General features: G+C 34.7%; 1 long non-coding RNA gene across 2 annotated transcripts; it reads right to left on the bottom strand.

Annotated features, from left to right (window-relative positions):
• Nucleotides 1-231: 231 nt before the first annotated feature.
• LOC149772665 (uncharacterized) lies at nt 232-6482 on the bottom strand. 2 transcript variants are annotated; one of them, XR_016417629.1, is made up of 3 exons: nt 6170-6482; nt 805-1042; nt 232-394 (listed from the first exon to the last, which is right to left on the bottom strand). It is a non-coding gene; the product is annotated as an uncharacterized LOC149772665 (long non-coding RNA). The 2 variants fall into 2 exon arrangements; XR_016417630.1 differs by lacking the exon at nt 6170-6482 and adding an exon at nt 4242-4328.
• Between the last annotated feature and the right edge of the window lie 6673 nt (nt 6483-13155).

The following is a 13155-nucleotide window of genomic DNA, read 5'->3' as shown; positions in this document are numbered from 1 at the left end:
AGGTTTATCAAGGAATGAATTGTAGTCATGAATTGTTTTAATGGGAAAAGTGTACAAGAAAAGGTTTATCAAGGAATGAATTGTAGTCATGAATTGTTTAAATGGGAAAAGTGTACAAGAAAAGGTTTATCAAGGAATGAATTGTAGTCATAAATTGTTTAAATGGGAAAAGTGTACAAGAAAAGGTTTATCAAGGAATGAATTGTAGTCATGAAGCTCACTTAAAAAATGTGTCATTTTATCATTTATTTTGTTACAAACATTTTGACGCCATTTTCCATTAAAAGTACAAAACACGGAAAATGTTATGATCTCTATTTAAGCATATAATCCATGAGATGAAATAAACAAGATGTATGTAACATTAAAATGTCCCTCTTGTTCTTTTTTGATCCTGAAATAAGACATAGAAATAACTCTAAGAAATGATGTAAAACTATGAAATATTCAATCGACATGTAGTGCTTAAGAACTAAAGGTCTGCCTGGTAATCCTTTACTTACATGCATTCTTCCTTTCATCAAAATTAAATATTTGTTAAAAAACTTGTTCTATTCTTTAAGGAATCAAGAGATAATGATATGATGAAATAAATACTTTTACCATAAGATTCAAAACATTTTCACTTTAAGGTAATTCTCACGCATTTAAACATATGATGATGCTGAATTTTCCTTTAAAAACTATTTAATACATGTAACAAAACATATCAAATATATATTTAACATACTGAAACCTTCTAATTTAATGTGCAGAACATTTCAAGGTATGTAAAATTTAAATGAAATAATGAAATTATCTTACCATTATTTTTATCCAAGCAACAATCCTCCTAACAACAATCCAGGGAGAAATCCTCCTCCTCCTCCAAAGAGTCCTCCTCTTCCTCCATAGAAACCTCTACCACCAAATCCAAAGCCTCCCCCGCCATAATATCCTCTGCCTCCAAACCGACCACCAAACCCGAACTGGCCATTACATACGGTCAAGGCGGATGTCAATAAGAGAGCGATGAAAAGTATGCCGACTGGATTCTTCATTTCTGCCGAAATATGTAACAACATATAATGTTCTGAATAAAAACATTTCGCTTTAGATAATATGCCCGGAAATCACTATTTCTCGTGAGAGAGAGAGAGAGAGAGAGAGAAGGGTTATTAATGATTTTGCCTATCGTTGTATAAACGTTACACTACACACTTATTAGCGAATCTCAAGGGAAAAATCAGTAATAAAGAGAAATAAGCATTTTCGTAGCCACTTCAAGAAGAAGTAACAACAGTTAATTGGTTCAGTTAATGTGGTGATAATTTTAATACAATCTATTTGCAACTTGATTACTAGTAATATCATGTTTGGTCGCTGGAGGCTTATTCTAGGTCAAGAATTACGTTTACATTTTAAAAACAAAGATTTGAGATCGTATCTATGAAATTTATAATGTTTTCCTACTCCTCTTCATTTATTTGCTTTTACCTTAGTAAAGATATAATAACTAGTTAAAAGAATGAAATAGTATTAATAATAATAATAATAATACAAGATGAAGAATATTTTACATAGAAATCACAGATGACTCATTGAGAATTGTCTCCATGAATTTCCAGGGTTGGCAGACCCAGTCAAAAAAAGTAATGTTTCAAATTACATAAAATACACGTTTTAAAAAACAAACAATGGGAGACATATATTTCATCATCTTGGGGTTTTCAATGTATCTTCAATTTCTTTCAGCTTGCCATACATAGAGTAAAAGTAGATGTAAATGGCAGCAAGCTAATTTTAGATTTATGGTCCTAATGTTGACACATCAGATTTCTACAATGAAGTAAGGCAGGATAGAGAAGACATAAAAAATCAGCACATATTTTTGAAGGAGTCTTCGATCTAATTACGAATCAAACTCACTGTACATACAACACTAAATAACTCTAAGGCACGAAATGCAGCAAATGATATTTTGCTGAATATAATCTAACTGATATCTGGCGAGAGGGGAACATTGATTAAAAATGATATATTCGTATATTCGGAGAAAGCACGGCAAAGCAAGCAAGGTTAGACTTCTTGTTTGTTTCAGAAACTCTTTTTATAATGGTAAATGATGCCCATATAGAACCAATTTACGTAACAAAAAACAGTATCTAGTTCAACTATCCCTCTCCATTCTAATAACAGAAAGACAGAACATTTTAGAAATTAAACAATTCTCTTTAGAAACATTTATAATGTATATCGCTTGTTAAGGACTCAGTTCAAGTGTGTAAGAACAAATATATGTCCCACAGCAAAGGGCTAAATTCATGAGTACAAGAACAAACCTATGTCTCCCAAAGCAAATTATAACTTGCAACCAGCTACTGCTGAAACTAGATTCTATATTAATGAACAATTATTATTTTAAATGTTTTTGTTAGAAACTAGAGGGAAAACTATTTTTACGCTTCATATAAGAAAGGATAACAAGCTCAATAGGATGAACAAGTTACACATGAGATCACTATTTGTCAAAAACATATTTACAAAAGTCATTCAAATCGAGCGTAAATATCTATCTTCGATTTGAATGACATTTATAAATATGTTTGCTATCATTGCATGCAATAAATAAGAACACGTGTCTATGTTACTGTACAATCACTTTATATTTATAATGCAAAGTTCTTGTTTCTTCATAGTTTACTGTCCTTCTAATAGATAACATCTCGTACAATAATTTTATTAGGGCCCAAAAGGGGTCAAAACAAATAGCACTGGCGAGAGAGAGAGAGAGAGAGAGAGAGAGAGAGAAAGGAATAAAAAGGAAAGAAATTGAGAGATGGTAAAGGATGATAAGATTGTGAAAATTTGGTGATGCCGCCCTAAAATAAACTGCAGCTGGCAGACCTCTGCCACGAACGGCATGTTAGATCCTTACGCCACTGACAAATAGAACACGGGTAACTATTATAATATAAAAAGTATACGACTATGATGACAGCTTACACAATGTATACGACTAAGTGGAAATTTTATATATTATACCATGGTCTAAAATGTGGAGGTAAAATAAAGGAAGGATGGAAGTGGGCTATAGATAATTAAGAAATATTCGTCTGTACGGATAACTGCTTCAAACAAGAAATCTGAATAACACTGATGATTAAGGGGTATTCATCATTCCCTGGCTGCATGTAGTGTCAAGGAAAACAAAATACAGATTAGACAATTTAATAACTACTTCTACTTTCCAGTCGTCTTGACCATATGGTATTAACCCGTAATCTCTGCATAAAATATGGTATTAACCCGAAATCTCTGCATACAGTATGTTCTTAACCCGAAAATCTCTGCATACAATATGTTCTTAACCCGTAATCTCTGTACACAATATGTTGTATGTATGTAAGTGTGATTTTGATTTTTAACGTAGCTTTAACAATTTTGCAGTCATATCGCTACGATATCTGCAGTGTTGCAGTTTATTGTGATGTCTAGCACTGGGGTATTATGCCGTAGATGTAGCATGATGTCCCACTCAGTCACATTATCCTGACTCCAGGCCGACCAGTCCTAGTACTAATCTCTTAATGCTGAACGCCTAGCGAGGCAGCTGTTAGTGCCAGTCTTTGGTACGACTCGGCCAGGGTTCGATCCCGTGACCTCCCGCATACGAGGCGGACGCTCTAACCACTAAACCACCGGAGCGGTTGCATATTATATGGTATTAACCCGTAATGTCTGTGTAAATTAAAATATCTTTCTTCCTGCTTGAACCGCGTAGATAAAGTATTGTCATACAACTGAAGTCATGCCACTGAAACTGAATTTATTTTACATTTGAGCTTGCTATCCTTTAATGGTGACTTAAAATTAAGGCAATATCCCCCTACATGTGATTTCCATATGGAAATGAACAAGTGAATTTCCAAGGACAGATAGACAGACAGAATAAAATCACAAAATCTCCCTCCATTTAAAAGTAAATGCTTGGGAAAAGTAAAGGTTCAAACATTATGCAAATGAATGTGTCCCTAATTTTCATTTAAAAGTGTAATAAATAAGTCAGTAAACAAAAAAGTCAAATTCTGCATTTAAATTTGGTAATTGTTGGCATAGTGTAATATATCAAGTTGTAGGGCTGAAACTTAATTAGAAGAATCGTGTCCTCTGTGTGTGTGTGTGTGTGTGTGTGTGTGTGTGTGTGTGCTTGCGAAAACATCACTGAAGATGCATTTACAGTCCTATAGAAAAACACTCACCTTCAAAGTAATTTTCGTAAACGTTCTCTGTATTCAAATTAGCTTCTAGACGTTTACAAACGAAATTGCTTGTGATAGTTGGTCCAACACAATATATATAGTAAGACAGATGACCGGATGTACGTCAGCACTGAATGTGATTCATAAATCTCCAGTAAGAGACAGATGATACATATAAACGTACTAACATATAAAAATGTCAAGGTCATGTCGGTAACGAGCTTATAAAATACACAATAATCAAACAAGCACTAATACATAGGAACTTACAGCTTAATTCGTTACATTCATGTCGCCATTTTCGTGTTCACTGGGGCCATTTGCTCTGATAAAGATTGTGTTCAGGAACGTTATTAATTGATCTCGAAACCAGCTAGATCCAAATGTCTCCTCTTTTGCATATGGAAGCCAAAAGTTTTCCAGTGCGTCATGCTTGACGTGCAATATCATGCACATGTCCTCCTTGGCTTACTATCGCATGTCTGGGAACCACTGGCGAATGTAACTCCGACAACAATCCTAGTCTATAATTTCAGCTTTTGTAACTCCTAAGTCACTTGACCATACACACACACACACACACACACACACGCACACATACACACACACACACACACACACACACACGTGTACCACTATACTTTCTGTATTGGCCATCTTATATATATATAAACTTATATATAATTATCAATACATAACAATTAGGCAATGAAAAGGAGAACAAGTGAGCGCCAAAAAGTTTCATTCACAATAAAACATAGGAAATTAAATTAAATTCTTACTTTGTAAATTACTGGAAGGCAAATGCAGTATTACAAAGCTTATAAATGGCTGAAAGTCTTATTAAAAATTAATTTAAGGAGTGTGCTAGTAACAACAAAGAGAAAACGACCAAGCAAAAAAAAACAACCGAAGAAGCCAATAATTTAGACGCTGTAAGGATTGCGTATACAAACTAAGAGTTGTAATAGGCACTGTATCACTCAGCCACACATATTGATAACGATGTCATTAAATGCAGATGGGGAACGCATTAAAATACAGAATTTATTAGCGTTTGAAAAAGCACACTACAAAGATGTGAGAGGATGTCAGAGAACATCGCAAAGTAACTGAAAATCATAAGATGCAACATATGAAACAAACATATAAAGAACATTAGGAGAAAATTTCCAATTGAATAGAAGAGCACAATAATACAAGCAAGGGATTAGACAAGAATAGTTGTGTATTTGTTTATGATATAGCTTTATTATAAAACATTATTACACAAACAACATAGAACAAATGTCATTTATGTACATAACAAAAAGTTTATGTAAACTTCAACAACAACAACAACAACAAAAGAAAAAGAGAATAATAACAATTTATGGCACAGACAGAACTATGTTAATACATGCATGGGCTATCTTGCGACAGGATGTGGCATCCAGAACTTGTCGAACGAACTTTCAGACCAGCTCACAAGTAAGCGAGGGGGATGGCACAAGTAGCGAGTCCTGGGAAGATTAAAATTTTTGTTACGTTTGGTTGAAACTTAGTTTGACATTATGCGCAAATGTTTCAGACTATTCCACACCTATGTTTATTAATGTTGTACATCATGAATAGGTTAATTACGCTGCTACTCAAATTAGTGACGACACACATTAACCCTCAAGTGAACTCTTTTACACTATAAATTCTCCCATCATGACAGTGACAATCAAAAGGTAGATCTATCAATTTCATCCTATATTTTTAGTTGATAAGCAGGTTTATTGTCCTTTCAAGTTTTGCATATCAAAAAGGGCCTTATAAAAAATAACCTATTGAGCTGCTTTATATTACGGACCGCTAGTGGTTGAAGCTGCCGCCTCGGATGCGGGAGGTCGTGGGTTCGAACCCCGGCCAAGTCTTACCAAAGACATAAAAATGGTACTTACAGCTGCCTCGCTAGACTCTCAGCATTAAGAGGTTAGTGTTAGGACTGGTCGGCCTGGTGTCAGGATAAGGTGACTCTGTGGGACATCGTGCTACATGTCTGTTGCATGATGCCCCAGTGCTAGACATCAGTATAAACTGCCACACTGCGGACTTCGTAGCCAGATGACTGAAGAATTGTTAAAGCTACGTTAAAAATCCAAATCACACACACACACACACACCTTCAGATTACGAATACCAAGAATGTCTCAGCAAAGAGGTGTTGGCATGCAGATACTTAAGTGAACAAGTCTCTGTCATGGGTTAACCTAGTGATGCTCCAAATTAACGAGGATCATGCATATCAAGTATTAATAAATTTCGTAGAAAGTTGTAAGATGTTTTATTCCGGGAAATTATCTAAGAATAAATAATTGTCACATTGTCTGCATTTTTTTCTCAGAAGATATACTTTACTTGATAGACAAGATGGCAGCTATCGCTTAACCGGGTTGAAGCAGCTACTCCGTTTTTTAGTGCCGTTTTCATGATATTTGTGCTTGTTGCCTGTTTTCATCTTCGTTATTGTGTTCATTATGTATTGGCTGTTAAATTCGTATGTGTTTCTTCATCTCCTTGTTTTGGAAACGAGAACAATTAGACTTTTTCTCAGCTGTCTTGCTCCACTGTTTTTGAACAAACCGCTATCACGTGATACTCGCCAGTCAACCCGCTTATGCTACGATGGACCCTCATTAATTGCTTTAAATGATCACTCCTTGGCTCTCCACACTACATTGTGTTCTAGACTAAACGAACTGGGACTACATTCATCATTACCTAAATGTAAACAGAAGCGAAAAAAGAAACGTTGTTTCAAAGCTGGCCGGCGTAGAACAGGAAGAAGAATCCCAGTTATCTCCCTTATTTCGGCACATTCATTTAAAAACAATTCGACCGTTAATTTAGATAACCTAATTCAAATCCCTATTAATTCGTCAACCTTTGTGTCAACTAACCAAGAAATACCTCAACTACACCACGACATTCAATTTCGACCACACATCGTTTGAACTAGTCCAAACCACACTCACACTGGAGCAAAGGTCAGTCCATTTTTTCTGCCTATACCGCCCTCCTCCTAGTAGAAAAAACAAGCTGGCTGACTCTCTCTTTTTGGAGCAGTTTCCGAATCTCCTGGACTATGAAAATTCGATAGGTGGCAACCTGATTATTCTTGGAGATTTCAACTTTCACTTTGACTGTCCCGGAAACTCAAAAACTGTACATCAAAACTCATAGATTCCATTAATGTTTTCAACCTCAAACATTCAGTTAACCAACCCACCCATAAAGATGGTCACATTTTAGACTGGATTCTTCATAGACCTGGCGATAACATTCTACGGTCCTCCCTGGTATCTCATGACCTTGCATCAGATCACCTCTGCATTATATGCCATCTTGACGTATCAGTCCCTAACCCTCTACCTTTATCTGCTACTAAGAGAAACCTCTGCATCATAAATAGAACCAAACTAATGCACGACATCCAAGCTAACCTAACAACTTGCTTACCTCCTACCGCAGAACAACTCGATAACTGTCTGCGTTCATTGCTTGACAAACATGCCCCAGTGTTCTCCATGGTATAGCAGTGTTAGGGACCAGCTTCGCACTGCTAAAAGAAACCGCTGTAAAGCTGAGAGGCTTTGGCTTTCCACCAGAATAATAAGCAAATCTATGAAGACGCTAAGAAGAATGTCACAAATATAGTCCATGCAGCGAAATCAGCCCACTACACTACTAAGATCATGGAAAGTTCCAGCTGCAAAGAGCTCTTCGAGATTACTAACAAGCTAATGTCAAGGAACAAATCTACACCACTTCCAACTACCTTCTCTCCAGTCGACCTTCCGGACATGTTTGCAAATTTCTTTCGTGACAAAGTACAAACCATTAGAGATAAGCTTGACACCACAATTTCAGTTGACTCGTCGTCACCATACATTTGGGATACAGAATTTGAGCGGCAACCATTACCAGCATTTGAACCTGTCTCTATGGATTTCGTACGTACAATCCTGATGAAGAGTGCACCAAAGTCATGTGAACTTGATCTAGTTCCAACATCAATGCTGCCTGAGTGCTTAGATCCAGTATTGCCTTCACTAACTGTTGTTATTAATATCTCTCTCTCTCTCTCATCCGGGGAAATCCCATCATTTTTCAAAACTGCCATTGTAAAGCCTCTGCTGAAGAAACCAACACTAGACCATAACGATTTAAAGAACTACCGCCCAGTTTCTAATCTCCCATTCATATAAAAAATCTTAGAAAAGGTTGTTCTATCCCAGCTTGTATCTCATCTAAATTCAAACAGTCTTTTTAAGCAATGTACAATCTGAATATCGCCCTTGCCACAGTACTGCAACTACTCTTCTAAAAGTAGTTAATGACATTCTCTCTGTGTTGGATAGCGGAAAGATTACAGTCCTCACCCTCCTTGATTTGTCTGCAGCATTTGACACAATAGACCATAATATATTACTTCACCGTCTCCAGCATGTATTTTGCATTCATGATACTGTGGTTCAAGTCCTACTTGGTCAACAGGACACAAATTGTATGTATCTGCAAATCGAATACACTCCAGCCCAGTTGATCAATGTTGTTGGGTTACACATGGAGTCTGTTCTTGGACCTGTTCTCTTCATTCTGTACACTCAGTCGCTCTCAAATGTCATAGATCATCATCCAGTGTCTCACCAATTGTACGCTGATGACACCCAAATATACAAATCTAGCCACCCAACTGAAGTTGATGCTACCATCCAACATGTAGAGAGGTGCATTTCTGATGTGAAATAACGGATGACATGTAACAAGCTGCAGATGAATGATGATAAAACTGAGGCCATTCTGATCACAACACAAAGACTTTCTCATTCACATCCTTTACCTCAAACAATAAATATCAGCAACACAAACATTAAATTCACACAATCAGTACGAAACCTAGGTGTTACTCTGGACAGTACTCTCACATTGCACCAACATGTCATGAACATATGCAAGGTTGCATATCTTGAGCTGAGACGCATCAGCTCCATTTGCAAATATCTTTCAGTTGATGCCACTAAAACATTTGTGTGTTCATTAGTACTTTCAAGACTGGACTATTGTAACTCAATTCTGTCTGGTTCATCTCAATATCTACTCCAAAAACTTCAAAAACTTCAAAACACAGTTGCTCGGATCATACTTAGAGTACCACGATCAGAGCACACTTCCCCACTGCTCTGTACCCTACATTGGCTATCCATTCGATCCAGAATCAAACACAAAATTTGTTCTCTGTGCTACGTTTCACTGTCGGACTCTAGTCCAACATACCTATCCGATCTCACCTATGTGTACACACCAGCAAGAAACTTACGCTCCTCTTCTGACAATCGTATGCTCATTATTCCCACTATGAAAACAAAGTCATATGGACAGCGTTCTTTTGCATACCAGGGCCCAGCAACGTGGAATGAATTGCCCACTGAACTTAGACACAAAGACACAGTGATCCCATTCAAGAGTGCTCTCAAAACTCACTTATTTCGACTGCAAGAACAAACTTAAAGACCTAATAATGTTTCCTACCTGAAATATTCTCAGCATGTTTTTTTATTTTTTAACGTTTTTCTAATTTCATGGTGTTTGTTTTTGTAATAATATTATTATGTTTTTTATCTTATAGGTATTGTCTAATGTTGTAAAGCGCTTAGAGCTTCTAAAGATTAGGCGCTATACAAAGTCCTCATTATTATTATTATTATTATTATTATTATTATTATTTACTCCAGAAAGTAAAAGACAGAAATATTTGCCAAATGAAAAACATGTATAATACGCTCTTTAGGTTTCACCGTCGTCATACTCAAATATGTATTCATCGCTAACTCGTTTACTTGCCATAAATTTGTTTACAATCGGCATTTCGTCTGTATCGACGTCGAAGATAGATATTAATGATGTCTCCAAATTATTCCAAAACATCTTTCTGTTTAGACAACGAAGCTTATTGTCTTTATTTTTCAGAATCGTATGTCGTGTTTTGAGGTAATAAAAGATGCAAAGAATAATTTGAAGATAAGATTGTCTTTCAACCATGGAGGTGTTTATTTTTCTTTTGGTTGCCGGACTTGATAAAGGGTTTGACTCAGATCGGTACCATATCAGATATTAAGGATATTTTTTCTGAATGGTTCAACAATATGAGTACATCATAGAACAGTTTTATTTTCCACATGGGTATTAGTCTTTACAGCGTTTTTAAAGCAAATATGACGATTACATCATATACAACAGAAACATCAATTAATTATAAGCAAAAAATCAAAGAAAATCAAATGATATATATAAATTGATATATTTTCTATTAGTTAAATTATTCTAATAGTTTCTTCAATATGGTGAACATTATCTCATTTAGTATAAGTCTCATTCAGGTCTGTTCTCGTTTGCTTCATTAAGAATTGTTTTCTTGGTGAAATTATTCAAATTATACCAAAGACGTATTTTAGTAATGTAATACAATTAGTTTCGCGACTTGGGGGATAATTAAACATATCGAAATAACTATTCTAAACAAAAATAACAATAATGTTTCTTGACCTTCAAAACAGATGATATTGTTACATATTGCGACAATAAAATACGTTTAAATCAACCATTCGACAAGAAATACACCGTGATCATAGACTAAATAGACTAAACGCTGTGAGATTCATATGTTCCATTCCTGAAATCAGCATTATTCAAGATCAATATTGTTAAAGCTACTTTAACACACCAAATCACACACACACACACACAAAATCGTATTCAATATCAATATTAATAATACATTCAGACTCCTTGTCGATGAAGCATAAATTATTCATATTTTTGTTTACATGTTAACCATTGATCACTCCTGGTGATACACTCATAACTTGTCCATATTTCTGTATAAATTCTATACACTGATCGTCTTTTATACAATGTACATTGTCCATATTTGTGTATAAATTATATACATTGATCACCCTTTATACAATGTACATTTGTCCATATTTGTGTATAAATTCTATACACTGATCACCCTTTACACAATGTACATTTGTCCATATTTGTGTATAAATTATATACAGTGATCACCCATTATACAATGTACATTATCCATATTTGTGTATAAATTCTATACAGTGATCACCCTCTATACAATGTACATTGTCCATATTTGTGTATAAATTATATACACTGACCACCCTTTATACAATGTACATTTTCCATATTTGTGTATAAATTATATACAGTGATCGCCCATTATACAATGTGCATTGTCCATACTTTTGTATAAATTCTATACAGTGATCGCCCTTTACACAATGTACATTGTCCATATTTGTGTGTACACTCTATACATTGATCATCCATGGTAACAGATTAATATATCCATCATAGCTGTATACATCAGTCATATTTTTATATCAATCATATTTGTTTATAAGTAATATACGTTAATTCTTGTTGGATTACTCATTTAAGTTACATGTTCTGGTTAGGTCCATTTAGGAACGATATCATTTGCTTGTGTCTGATGTTGAACTCTGTTGATATCAATCTGTTAAATCCATTGTTGCACTTCATTCATTCATCGCTCGATTACATTATAACTAAACATCTCATTTACGAAACTGCTTTCAAACACTTTCGCTAGATCCAATTCCAACCCGGTTTCGACATGTTACCATGAGAAACACAGTACCAACGTTGATATTCCAACTTTTATTGACCTCTTTATTTTGAATGCCTCCTCCAACCTCCCAAAGCATCTCGCATGAACACTGGAGTATGCTTTCAGTATGCCATGTTTTTGTTTGTTTTTTTTTTTTTGTTTGTTTTTTTTTTTATTTTTTATAATGCGATCGTTGCAAACAGAAAATAGTTCTAGCGCTATCGTTAGTGTTTATTTTATGAATTTGCAACCCAACGCCATATATTATTTTAATTCAGGTTTGGAAACTGCAAGGGGCTTAGAGTGGGACGGGGTGTATGGTTCATATTTTGTGTGTGTGTGTGTGTGTGTGTGTGCGCGCGTTTCTTTTAAAAGGCTAGTCTTCCTGCATCTATTAATCTAACCGAGATCATACTCAGCTTGAGTCGTTTACTAAAACTATTACTCCACTGTAATATCTTGTATCACCGATCCGATATTATACGATTATGATATTTGTTTTCTTTTATCCAAATATCTTTCTATTTAGCGATCTCTCATTTATTGTTCCGGTAAATCTCTTGCTATATGGGGCCACACATTATGAAATATGATTTATATTGAAATTACAAAATTCAGCGTCCCGCTCATAATATCCAGACTTACAAATCCAATCCTAAAATGTACAAACATTTTCTTCTTCTTTAATTAGTTTAAATTAATGATAGCTTCCTGTACTGTGTTATATGTCATTTGTGTGATCGTTTTAAGCAGGATTACTATCTTTAACTGATATATGTGTATAGTTTGTTTACATTTTTATGTAGACCATACTAAAGATTAGTTTTCATGCCAAATAGGTTATGCTGTTAAAACATTATTATTATTATTATTATTATTATTATTATTATTATTATTATAAATTGCAAGATTTAACAATTCACGTATATGAATATCAAGAACATGATGCACACACACACAAATTATATATATATATATATATATATATATATATATATATATATATATATATATATATATATATATATATATATATATATATATATATATATATTTAACAAGGATGTAATCAGATTAATCATATTTTATACGCTGTAACGCCATGGTGTCTATCATTCATTCTTTATTTCCTTCATTACGAGAGTACTAACATAGTAAATGTACACAGATATGACAATAGCAAAGACGTGACATATTTATGAATATATAAGGATTACAAGAAACATCCCTGGCCTT

The sequence above is a fragment of the Sinohyriopsis cumingii genome, unplaced genomic scaffold (assembly GCF_028554795.1).
Source record: "Sinohyriopsis cumingii isolate HCF-2022 unplaced genomic scaffold, ASM2855479v2 utg001306l, whole genome shotgun sequence".
Classification (NCBI taxonomy): domain Eukaryota; kingdom Metazoa; phylum Mollusca; class Bivalvia; order Unionida; family Unionidae; genus Sinohyriopsis; species Sinohyriopsis cumingii.
The sequence above is the reverse complement of the archived record's forward strand: the minus strand, read 5'-3'. Positions and strand labels throughout refer to the sequence as shown.